Source organism: Xyrauchen texanus, chromosome 25, assembly GCF_025860055.1.
Source record: "Xyrauchen texanus isolate HMW12.3.18 chromosome 25, RBS_HiC_50CHRs, whole genome shotgun sequence".
NCBI lineage: Eukaryota > Metazoa > Chordata > Actinopteri > Cypriniformes > Catostomidae > Xyrauchen > Xyrauchen texanus.
Window position 1 is genome coordinate 28,964,738 of NC_068300.1, and position 13,318 is coordinate 28,978,055.

Here is a 13,318-nt window from a genome sequence, read left to right on the forward strand (position 1 = left end):
CACTTTCTGTTAAATGCAAATTAATAGAGGATATGGTTTTCTGTGTGAAACTTTTCATAAATCTTTTATTGTATTTTTAAATAAAACCTTTTTTGTCAAATGAAGAAAAAATACAATTTATATTAATCTTTTAAAAGCTTTTTTTTCAGTAAAAACTAAATAATTTTTGGATTTGATTATTGTGGGGGGGGGACGGGGGACGGGGGGCATGACACAAAAACATTTAAAACTACTGTTCTAACAGGAACCAATTTTTAATTGCCATGACTGAAGTGGCATGTAATTGTTCTTTCCCTATATAGGGAAATTCATAAACCGCTGTTGGTTATACCATGCATAGCTTATCCATTTCACATTTCAGTTTGATCTGGACCCAAGGCAGCAGACTCATCCAGAGGAATCACTGTTAAGGAACCAGTCAGCAGCATTAGACTGCCGCACCCTCTCCAGACTTGCGGTAAATTTTGCATCAATTTGTCGACAAAACAGAACCAGAATACGTCCGCGACTGGCTCCATTCCGTTGTGTAGGTCTGGTATGATCAGACAGGGCATTTTGCTCGATTGCGGACATGGTATTATTTGATGTGGGTAGGTAACACTTCTTTCATATCTTAAAATTCGTACATCTTGCGTGCAATTCATATTACAGATACAAAGATCATATGTAGTTTCTTGTTTGTGGACATATACTAAAGGTGGTGGTTTACTCCCTTCTGCTCTCAGGAATGTCAAACAGTAGTCATCACTGACCCTCAGCCATTGTTGTCCATAGTCTGGATGGAGGACACATTCAGGGGCACACAGATCTTTATTTCCTAATTTGCAATAAGAGACTGGCACTGGGATCACAGTTGGGACATACCTTGTATTATGACACAATAGGTGCTGCTACCACTCAAACTGTGGGCAGTGTAGTTCATTGCCAGAATAGATTTTACTTTAGTGTTGTGGTTGGCAATGATATCACATTGCGTACAGTGTCATGTTTCACCCTCCTTTGCGTCTTTCCTGTTTTGTTCATTGTGTCTTCTGCCACACTGCTGTTAGTGCCCACGTTGTCACTAAATATCATCCCATGTCACTGGTGGGTTATTAGAATGGGATTACTATCACCAGTGCTAATAGGATTAATATTACGTTTCTACAGGTTAGCCCTCATCATCGTCGCCTTCCACCCCCCTCCGAGCGCTCGTCCTATATTCTCTGGGCATTGTTGTTTCTTCACTGGGGCCTCTGCTGTTCTGTTATCGCTGCTAATTTAACACAGAATTCCCCATCAAGTGAATTTTTTAAACCGCCCCTACATCAGCCTTTGCAGTTGGAAAAGCCTCAACCCATTTTGAGAACATATCCACCACAACCAGATATAAATAACCTTGTTAGATGTCAATTCAATTAAGTAATTTGCAAATGGTCAAACGGTCTCTCTGGTGGGGGATATACATTGTGGATATATGGATATGTGGATATAACTGGATATATGGACATAAATGGTGGTGGCTGTGGGGCTCGAACCAGCATCCATCTGATTACTAGATTACCAGTTATGTGCTCAGACCACTACACCACCACCACTCATAACTACACCACCATCACTCATATTTTAACTACACCACCACCACTCGTGTTTTCTGCTCTAATAGTATCATAGACACATAATGTGTTAATCCCTCAAACCAAGTTCTGCTTTTTCTTCTGCTCTACTGCACTCAGACATGTTGGTAGGTCCACTGCAACCGAGAATAATTTTGATGAGAAATATGCCATGGGTCTAATATTACCCCCATGCTCTTGCAATAGAACTGAAGTCATGTAGCCCTCTTTTTCATCCACTGTCTATGTGAATGGTATTGTCATGTCTTGTAGGCCCAATGTGGGAGTTGATTGCAGTGCTATTTTTAACTGAATGAAGGCTTCCTCTGCTTCCTCTGTCCAACTAACCCTATAATTTGCAGCCAGGCCCTTACCATGTATGCAATTAGACAACAGTGCCTCTTTTTTGGCATAATTTGGAAACCACTGTCTACAGTATGATGTCATCCTTAAAAGCTCTTCACTTGTTTCTTTGTCAGTGGTTTTGGCACAAGTTGTATTGCTTCACTGCACTTGGGTCAGAGGGATTTGCCCTCAGCAGTGATCACATGAACAAAAAATTGTACTTTGCTTTTTTTTCCACTGCAACTTTGCTAGGCTTGATTTATGCCCATTTTCAGCAAGCTGAATTAATAGAGCTGGGGAGCAGATCATCAAATCACCCACATATTGCAGAAGTGCACTTCCTCCTTTTAATGTGAGGATCTCAAGATTGTCTTTCAATGCTGCATTATGTATTGCTGGTCTTTCACAGTACCCTTGGACGACCGGGTCCATGTGTATGTTTTTCCCTCAAATGAGAAACAAACCAGTATTGCGAGCCTTTATCAACTGGAATGCTCAAAATGGCATTACAGTACACCATTTTCTATTTTCCTGCACTTGTGATAATATTGTGTGTGGGTTTGGAACATTTGGAGCTTGAGCATGTACAGCTGCATAAACTGCTTTAAAATCTTGTGGGCTGACCAGCATTACAAATCTTTTTGACAGGAAAAAATGGAGTTCGTACTGGAGATGTTGGACTTGGCACAATTATTCCAGACTTTAATAATGTTTAAAAATGGGACGTAACCCCTCCTTTGCTTCCAATTGTTCTTTGTATGGCCTGTATGATGATTTAGGAGTGATCCCAACTGGTTCACCATTCTTCAGTTGTCCCACATCATTTTTCTTTGGGCCCACAAATCACTTGGTACGTCTGCTAGCTCATGATGCTGTTTCCTCAGTGTGACGAATGCCGGAGAGAGTTTGACACATGTCTCCTGAACTATCTAAATGCCCTTCCATAAAGGCAGTTCTTTCTTGGTTCATGCACATATGTGCCAGTTTTACAAGCATGCCTCCTACTGTGCTCTTTATGCCATTGTGTAATTGCCATTCATAAGCATATAACAGTGTGCTCGTCTTGCATTTTGCCATCATGTTTTCTGGTGGGTCAACAATTTCCTCCCTGGCCACAACTACCCCTGAGGAGCTTGCTACCAAACTGATGCCCGAAGCGCACATTAAATCATGGCCCAACAAATTTATTGGACAGCAGTCAGAGAGCAAGAAGGAATGTTTTATATTGCCCTTTAAATTAGGGGTTTTGTGCCACTTCATTTATGTCTGTAAAAGTCCACTTGGATCTGCAGCATATAAATGACAGCTGTGTAGGAGATGTTTGCAGTGATTTTGATGACGTCACTAACTTTGACAAACTATCTTGCAGCCCACTGTACAACTTTCTCTGGTGCACATGTGATGGTGAACTCCTTCATAATTGCTGTATATGATGGCGGGTGGCGGTGGCAGTGCTGATGATGACAAACTAGCTGATTGGGGCTTTGTTGTCAACCCCAGGGTTGACTCATTGCTTCATCAGATCATGTGTTCAGCTGATCTCGACGTCGACCAGTGGGAGCTGAGTTCAGGTCAGGATCATCTGAGTACCTCAGACATTGAGATATGTTGTTAGTTTTATCTGTCCCTGCCTGACATTTACTTACTCTGATGTTTGCTTCTATGAGCCAATCTGCATATGTTTTCCAGTCTGCCTGAAATACTGCATGCTTTGTCTGCCTACTTTTTTGACATTCCTTCATGTTATTCCCTACTCTTCTTTCCTTCTCCTTTAAACTTTCTCTTAATTGTTTCAATTTCGTGTGCTGAAACTTCCTGTTTTTGGAAATCCACATTCAACTACACAAACTTGCAGTTGATCACAGCAGCCTTTACAATAATTATTTATCATGTATTTGCTATTTGGAGATATCGATCTGGTTCTTCTATTACCCATTCATTTTATTTTTTACTATTGTTCGAACCCATTTTAGGTGAAACTCCAGAGGTCCCAGACCTGCCCTCGGAACCCATTGGTTAAAATAATATTATAAATTATTTAGAATCCCATTTATTCCTGGTCTTTCCTTAATAACATATTTAAATTTCCCTAATTAAGAATCACAGCTGAATTTCTGTTGCAGTCCCAGACCAGCTATTCTGACCCTGGTCTTTCCTCAACTAAATAAAAATTATAAAAATGATATTCTATTGAGAATCACAGTGGAATTTTCTAACCAGAAAGATAATTGCTGCTTGAGTCTGTATGCTGGTTCATTATCTTTCTACTCCGTGGATCGTGCATTGACTAAGTTCTGCCCTCAGGTTCCCACGTCTTACCCTCTTTTGTATGGAAGGTTCAGGCTAAAGGAACTCTATCCCCGACTGTGCACAGTTTTCATCCTTCGGCGCTGAGTGCATTGATCAATCAACTGATGATCCTGCTGACTATTCCAAGATTGTTGTGGAAATTTCATAAAATAAGAATAAGCAGTAGGGTCAACTAAAGTACACACACACTTTATTACCAAGCAGAGTGCAGAGCGCAGAGCATCGACACATTATATGGTATGCAGGGGAGAAATCAGAGAGAGAACACAAAGTTCCCAGAAGAGAAACAATAGAATGCAAAGTCTTAATAATTTTGCCACTATGTAACCCGCTATATATACATATATATATATATATATATATATATATATATATATATATATATATATATATAAACACACAATTATACATCATAATTATAACACTCAGACATTATGTGTCCCTCTTTTTTCAGAGAGAAACACTGTTTTTAGATTGAACATTTTATATTCTTGGAGCTACCATTAGAGGAACACAACTGAGAATTACTAAAAAACAATTACTAATTAGTTTCATTTCATATATGGTAATCTGTTACATTGAAAAATTGTTATAGAACATTGTCTATTATGAATGTTTTGTTCAAACTAGGGATGTGATAGGGTGGTTGACTAATAACACTAGTATTTTTGGCCGTGGTGGTTTTAATAGAAGATGCAGTGCTCAAATTAATTGAGAGACACCACTTTGAGAGCGTTTTTGCATGATGATAACCTGCTGTGCTTATAAGTGAATAACAGCCTGTTATTGGATGTGCTGTTGTTAAAGAAAAGCAGTGCATCCACAATACTTTTCAAGACGATCACTCGGACATTAAATCCACTGCTGTAAGTAATGTTCATTTATTTCTGAGGTGCTGTGGAGAGATTAAAGTCTTTTAAATAGTGGCAGTAAAAAAGGCTTAAACTGCTTGATGTCGTGAACTTGATGTGTACCCGCAATATTATCTCTCAGTTCTGCGCTTTTGAATGTGAAGCAAGGATCACACTGAAGTACTCTATTTACACTGAAGTGCATCATTCTGCATTCAGGAAGTTCATACATGATTTTGTGTTGTTCTGTATTGGAGCCTTTTTTATTCCTTACTTTAAAAACCTTTTATTTGTTGAATATCCATTTGTCACCATGTTAAATTTCTGCATTTAGCATCTGATCTGATCAGGGTCACATGTACATAACATAGACTAATTAGGCTATACATTATTGTCTTTAACACTGACTAGTTGATTATTCAATTTTTTTAATTGGTAGTTTTACACATCTCTAGTTCAAATAGATATTAGCTTTGTAAGCAGCTGATTAACCTGTTGATACGCAATCACCCACACGTGGTAGGGACGTCACTCCCAATTATTTAAATATAAGTCATGTTAACAAATTAGGTTCAGCATTGATATCCGATCTCTGTTTCACGATAGCAATGCTCTAGAAACAAAAATTTAGTTATTTGTGTCAGGAGTACAAATGAAAACATGCAATATCAAAATGGGAATTCATACCTATTTTATGAAAAATCTATCGCCAGATGAATCCAGTTCGCCACACTTGGGTCAATTGTCCATGACAAGTGTTCATTGAAAAACATCCAATAGCATGTTTTTGTCAATAAAATGTATAAATCGAAGAAATATTGATATATTCTCCATTGTTTATATGAGATCTCGCCTGAAAGAATTACCCTTCGTCATTGTTCTTCAACAAACTATGCAATCTGAGCAGCATTCATGTTGTAAAACTGTATATGATCTTATATATATGATGAGTCTCAGAAACAAAATGAGCCTGTCTCCAAATTCTATTTTTTTTTTAAATGGGGCTTAGTTTTATTCATAATAGCCAAGCAGTGCAGTCAGAATGTGTGTCGTCTTGAAAGGCAGAGCCTTAATTTTACTCTGTACACCACCAGCGATTTTACAGAGAAAAAAAGCTTGCAGGAACCACATTTTTTGTTAAATCATCTTAAAATTTGAAACATAACTTCTTTAGACTTGGGGCTTTGAGAACATTGTATTTCTGGGTTGTCTTGGTTCTTTAATTGTTTTTTTAGATTATAAAAACATGTTCAGCACAAAATACTTCCATTTCTATAAACTTCAGCTTCTCTAACTTTAAAAAATAACAACATATATTAATTCTGAAACTTGGAAGATAAAGCCCTTTTTTTAAGTATCTTCTTTCAAAAGATACTACAACTGTGTCCATAGTCCAAAGGGTCCAGTAAATACAACCATTTCAGTTGGAATGTCATTTTCATGGTTTTTGCTCAAAAAGGGGTGTGTATCAACAGGTTAACTTTGTTTCTATTGAAAGTATTGAAACTGTTGGCACAGTGGGTGGAGCATGCACTCCTAAAACCTAATAGCAGTTGAATTTGTGGGGGCATGGGTTTGAATTCAACCTGTGTCATTTCCCAGTCCAATTACCTATCTTGCTCCACAATTTCCTGTTACCTTTTTCCTGTTGCAATTTTTCCCAAATAATGTCACTGCATTCCAAAATCCTAACACAAAACAAATACATTAGAGAGAGAGACTCAGTCAGGTTTGAAATGACAAAGTTGTCACATTGGCTACATTTTAGTAACTATAAGGTTCTGAGACAAAATCCAGTTGCTTAAATGCATGTTTTCTTGAGCTGTGGTCACTTATGTTGGTTTCAAACACTGGTTCAAAACTGCCTTATCCTTTATATTGTGTTCCGGTCATTTTGACCCGAAGAGGATTTTATTTTGCCTGAAAATGTTAGTTAATGTTATCCTTTTGAACTAAAACTTACTGCCTTTGCTCACACAGGGTATCATAACTTATATAAATAGATTTTTTTGGTGTTCCCAGTCAAAAATGACAGGCCTATAAAAATAGCTTATATTTCTCCCATTATGCTATATTATCACCAAATATTGGATTAGATCTTTTTGGAAACTTTTTTTCTTTCAATTAGCACAGGTTTTCTATTTCTTTTTGTAACTTATTGATCGTAGGCCACATTGAATTGAGCTTATGCACCTCAGTTTTTGAGTGAAAAATCATTACTTGTGGATAATTTAGGCAATATTAAATAAAATATGAAAACATTTTGTACTATTTATTACACTAGTGTGCTTTAATGTTTAACCAGGAAGTTTGTTTTTAAATGCTTTTATTTTGTACAATATGGCGCAATGTCACGCTTGTGGTGTTCCCTGTCAAAAATGACCGGCCACTGAACATAAATAAGGGAGATCAAAAATAAGAGACAAATTGAGTGTTTAGGAGCATGTTTATAATGTTTATGTTCACATATGTGCATGTGTGTATAAAAGCCTCGGACCTGTGCACGTGCACATACACACACACACACACACAGGTGCACTGACACACACTAACAAACACACTTGCAAACAAAGGCCTCAGATCTGTGCACATACATATACACGCACACAAGCCCACGCACACACAAACACACAAATGCTCACATACACACACAAACTCTTTGCGTTTTACATGCTTTTTTACATGTTCATGTTCACAAATGTGCATGTGTCCTTACAAACATAAAGGCCATAAAAACATAAACATGAACAATAAACATGAAAATAATCTTGACTTAAATGAGACTACCAAACAAGGTACATTAATACATGTAGACATGACATATCCCCTCCTCTAGGGGCAGCTCCAGATGCCCCAAAACAAAAACACAGTGTTAAAGAGGGAGCTGGGAGGGGGTGGGGGCTGTGGTGACTTGATGTAGCAGGTTTAAGTGCTGGACCGTGGAGCAGAGGTGGGCCTGGTCCAAGGAGCAGATCCAGGTCTGGACCATGGAGCAGAGGCAGGCTTATGACATTGCATGGAGCAGTCTGGGGCTTGGCTGTGACATGGCATGGAGCAGTCCGGTGCTTGGCTGTGACATGGCATGGAGCAGTCCGGTGCTTGGCTGTGACATGGCACGGAGCAGACCGAGGTTTGGCTGTGACATGGCATGGAGCAGGCTGAGGCATGGCTGTGACATGGCATGGAGCATGCTGAGGCTGAGGCGTGGAACTTGGGCTTGGCAGCCATGACTTGGAACTCGGACTTGGCAGCCATGATGTGGAACTCAGGCTTGGCAGCCATGACGTGGAACACAGGCTGGTCGGCCATGACGTGGGGCCAAGTCGTGGAAGGTGGAGCTGTGGGAGGCTTGAAACTAAGTGTCCTAGATGACTGGGAACAGACCTCAGTTGTCATGAACATGAGCAGAGTCTTGGGTACGACCTTTGTGGTCGTGGGCATAGACAGATACTTGGAGATGACCTCTGCAGTCGTGAACATGGACAGAGACTTGAAAATGACCTCCGTGGTCGTGGACATGGGCATGAAATGGAAACGAACTTGGAAATGAAAGCCTTTCTCCTGGGATGCTGGCACGTCGACCATGATGTGGGACACTGACCCGTCGACCATGACATGGGACGCTGGCTCGTTGACCATAATGTGGGACGCTGGCTCATCAACCATGACGTGGGACGCTGGCTCGTCGACCATGACGTGGGATGCTGGTCAAATGGTCAAATCTGACCACTTTGACAATTAAAACTGGCCAGAGTTTATTTACACATTAACTGTCATATAAAGATCATTTCATGGAAAGAAAGATCAACAAAGAAAGATTCTATTGGAGAGTGGTCACTGTGGGGCAAATACAGTTCCGGTGTGTGTGTGGGTAGGTTTGGGAGGTTTACAAGGAGATTTGCAATACTACCAAATACTAACAAAGCGTGTGTAAACATCTGACCCACTGGGAATGTGATGAAATAAATAAAAGCTGAAATAATTAATTCTCTCTTCTATTACTGTGAACTTTCACATTCTTAAATATAAAGTAGTGATCCTAACTGACCTAATACAAGGAATGTTTTCTACAATTAAATGTCAGGAATTGTGAAAAACTGAGTTGAAGTTGTTCAACTGTTGGTGGAATAGCTTAGCTTTCTGTGCAATAGCTTCTTTTTTTTTGTAGTTAAGACATCTAGTTTTGTATCAATAAATGGACTGACTTTCAAAAATATCTCCACCCTGATATATATTAGCAATAATTTTATGTTTAAGTAACTAACAACAAAATCAGCATATTCATTAAATTATGTTATGAACCTCAAAGTATTTGTAAACATTTGTACATCTCTAAAATTATTTATACGTAAAAAGGTTTCATTTTATTGGCTGTTTTCAGTGTTTTTCTCTGCTCTCCTCTTCTGATGGACAAAATCCAGCCTGTGGGTGTGTGCATGTACTTATTATGAGTGTGTCTCATATCACAAACCTCCACAAATGCACACTCCCGCACAGATCTCCAACACGTCACTCCTGTAGGCAGGTCATCCCCTGTCCATCTGTCTGACCTACTGAAGAGCAGTAGAGAGAAAGACACAGAAGAGCAATTACACAGACACAGAGCTTGACGGACAGCAGTGAAGGTCACAATGTCAATCTGCAACATAAATGTGCAAAAAAACACTCTCACAAATAAAGGCTCAACAGTGCTATCTCAATCTACACTTGCCATACATTGGAATATTACTGTAAAATTCTTAAATTAAGTAAATAAAGCTGAAAAAATAAACACAAATTTACTTGATTATCGCTAGATAATATTTAACAGTAACATTTTATTTTGATGTTCAACAATGGGGGTGTGGTGTTGGGGTGTTCACATACTTATTTGCCCATATAGTGCAGCTTACAGTTAATCAATTCTGAGGTTTTTGCTGTAGTGTCTGCAACATGATCACACCAGAAATTAATGTTTTAGCTCTGAATGTTTTTCCACCAAATTCTAATCCTGATGTGGCAATTTTCAGAAGTGCCATTATGAGGCAAATGCTCATGCCCCGGAAAATTATTTTGTAGTATATAATAATTTTATTACCTCTCAAATGTTTCTGAAAATCAGATGTGCTGTACCTTTGATGTTAAATCCATTCAAAAAAGTAAGTTAAAGAATGCAGTTTCAAAGGTGCGCATGTGTTGCCCACTTGGACAATGACCATGACAAGCTTTTTCTTTTCTGTAGATTTATTTGCCCCAGTTGTTTTCTGCGATAGATTCAGGGCGGAAAACTTAAACGCTCACAACAGGCGTTAACTCCGCTCTATATTTTTACTCTCTAATCCTACTTCTTACAGGGCTCCCAACAGTATATATTGTCTTAGGTTTACCAAATATTATCCTCTTAACATATTAGTACAAATTCTTTACAATAAACATAAAGACATGAAACAAATTAAATAACAATTCTTTGAGGTCATTACACCCTCCCCAACTAAAAAAAGTTTAATCCTACATAAAATGTTTTTACTATCTTTGAGTAAATAGTTAACATGTAAATCCAATAACAGTGTAATATACATTACATATTACAATTTCTTACAGCTTAACAATACAGTCAATATCTTCTACTACTAACCAACTATGACATTACTACAATCATCTAAAATTAGACATGAGTTAAGAGGTGTCTTGTCTTTAGGCTTGCTGGTGGGCCCCCCAGAACATCCTCTAATGACAAATGGACACAACCACATACACCTCCACAATGTATTGACACATTTTGAATGTCACTGCAGTACTGCATTAATCTCTTAGGATTCATCCAGCCTTTCAACTATACCCTAAGCTCGCAAAACTATAATTCTGATGTATATAGCATTATTAAAACTGTAGCCTTACAATACCCTTAACTATTGATAACTTAAAAAAATATTACTTTGAACTTAACTATTTCAACTCTTAGTATAAAGGATACAGATTCAGGAGATGCTCAGCTGGGGTCATACACAGCAGGTCACCACATTGCTGTTTCTCCCATAAACACTCCAGTTCACTGGTTGAATATGGGCTCACCCAGGGTGTCATATATATAAAGATTCCTAGGTCGCCTGGTCCTAGCAGATGTTCTCCTCATAGTCTCTGATGCCAAGTCACCACCTTCATGCTCAGCTTCTCTTACAGATCCTTCATCCTGCTCCAGCTCTCCTTGAAGATCACCAAGCACCTCTTCATTGGACACCCCTGGGTAAGTTTACAGATTTGTCAACTATTTATTCAGGTGCTTTTTCAGGTTTTCTATTCCTCTTTTCTCTTCTAGGGTGAAATTCTGCTGCATGTGGATCCAGATCTGTTCCTGTTCTTTGCATTGGAACCCACAAATCAAAATTTTGCTGTCATGGTGAGGATTCCATCGTGGTTGTGCTTCCCATTTTGATCTATCCCTCTGACATCCTTTTCCTTCCAGACGAATATTTATTTATTTATTTATTTTATTTATTTATAAACATATCTTTATTACGAGGATTAACCCCTTGAGATGAAGCATCTCGCTTTCGAGGGGTCCTCCAGTACATCAAAGCAAAAAAGAACCAAAACAGCAGAGCAAATATCACGGTCAAAAACCGCACAACAAAAACACAACAACACACACACACCAGCTCACAATGCTCAACCCCACCCTACCCAACACGATCCCTATAGATAACATGATAGAGAAACAACCACATGACTAGCATTGCACAAGGTCAAGGACTAAGAGTAATACAAAAAGAAAAAAAAAGAAAAAATAAATTGAGGATAAAAATAACAATAATAATAAATAAATGAATAAAAATGAAGACATAAAAATTAGAATTAATAAACACATGACCATTGAAGCCCATGGTCAAACAAACAAAACTAGAAACAATGACAAATATTCCGAAGATTTTCCTCGAGAGCCCTTCGAAACGCTGTAAGTGAAGTTAAAGAACGGATAAAAAGAGGAAGATTGTTCCAATCATATGGAGTCTTAAAACAAAATGCATACTTGCCTACTTGTTTTTTAACTCTAGGAACAACAAAAAAAATCTGATCATTGTATCGCAGGCTGTATAGCGAATTATAAAGCACCAAGTGTTGCTTGAGATAAACTGGATAATTCAAGTAAAAACTTTTAAAAATAAACTGTAACCAGTGAGACTGTCTCCTGGCCGAAGGGGCCAACCAGGACAACTGTCTGTATAACACACAGTGGTGTGTCCTGAAGGGACAACGGAGAACAAAACGGCAAAGACTGTTGTAGACCACATCAATGGAATGCAAACAAGAAGCAGGAGAGTTCTGATAAATAATGTCGGCATAGTCCAAAATAGGCAGAAGCAGCTGTAAGACTATTCTTTTCCTGACCGGAAAATTAAAACATTTAACAGATTGATAAAGTATTTTAAGACGAGAGTTAAGTTTGTTTGTCAATGCTTGTACATGAGTTTTGAAAGATAAATCAGTTTCCAACCAAACACCAAGATATTTAAAGGTCTCTGTTGACTCTAAAGGAGAGGAATCAAGAAAACAAAGATTAAGGTTGTTTTCACCTATATCCAAGGTTTTTCTATGGAATAATAAAGAGTAGGACTTTGATTTATTAAGAAGTTTATTTGCCAATAGCCACTGCTGTATAGAATTAAAGTCATACTGTAAAGCGAGGTTTATCCCGGAGATAGTGGGTTTACTACAGTAAATGACTGTATCATCGGCATAAAGATGAATATTACAGTCTGTACAACATAAGGGCATGTCATTAACAAAAATAGAAAATAATAATGGTCCCAAAGAAGAACCTTGAGGGATGCCTTTTACTATACCTGTATACTCTGACTGACAACCCCTGTAGGACACCCCTGACTGATCGATGATGAAAATAGCTATTAAACCAGAGTAAAGATGATCTCATGAGACCAATAGCATGCAATTTATCTAATAGAATATAGTGATCAACTAAATCAAAGGCTTTGGAGAGATCTAAGAAAATGGCACCGTACACAGATTGTCATCAAAACTAGAAAATATATCATTAGAGAGTTTTAAGAGAGCAGTGGTAGTGGAAAAGTGTTTTCTGAAACCTGATTGGCATTGAGTAAGTAAATTATTATCAGATAAATAACCAGATAATTGATTAAAAATGATTAATATCTGCTATCCCCCGCTTATCAACCAGGTAACGGCAAGGTAATAAAAGGTTCCGGTGCAGCACTCTTTTCT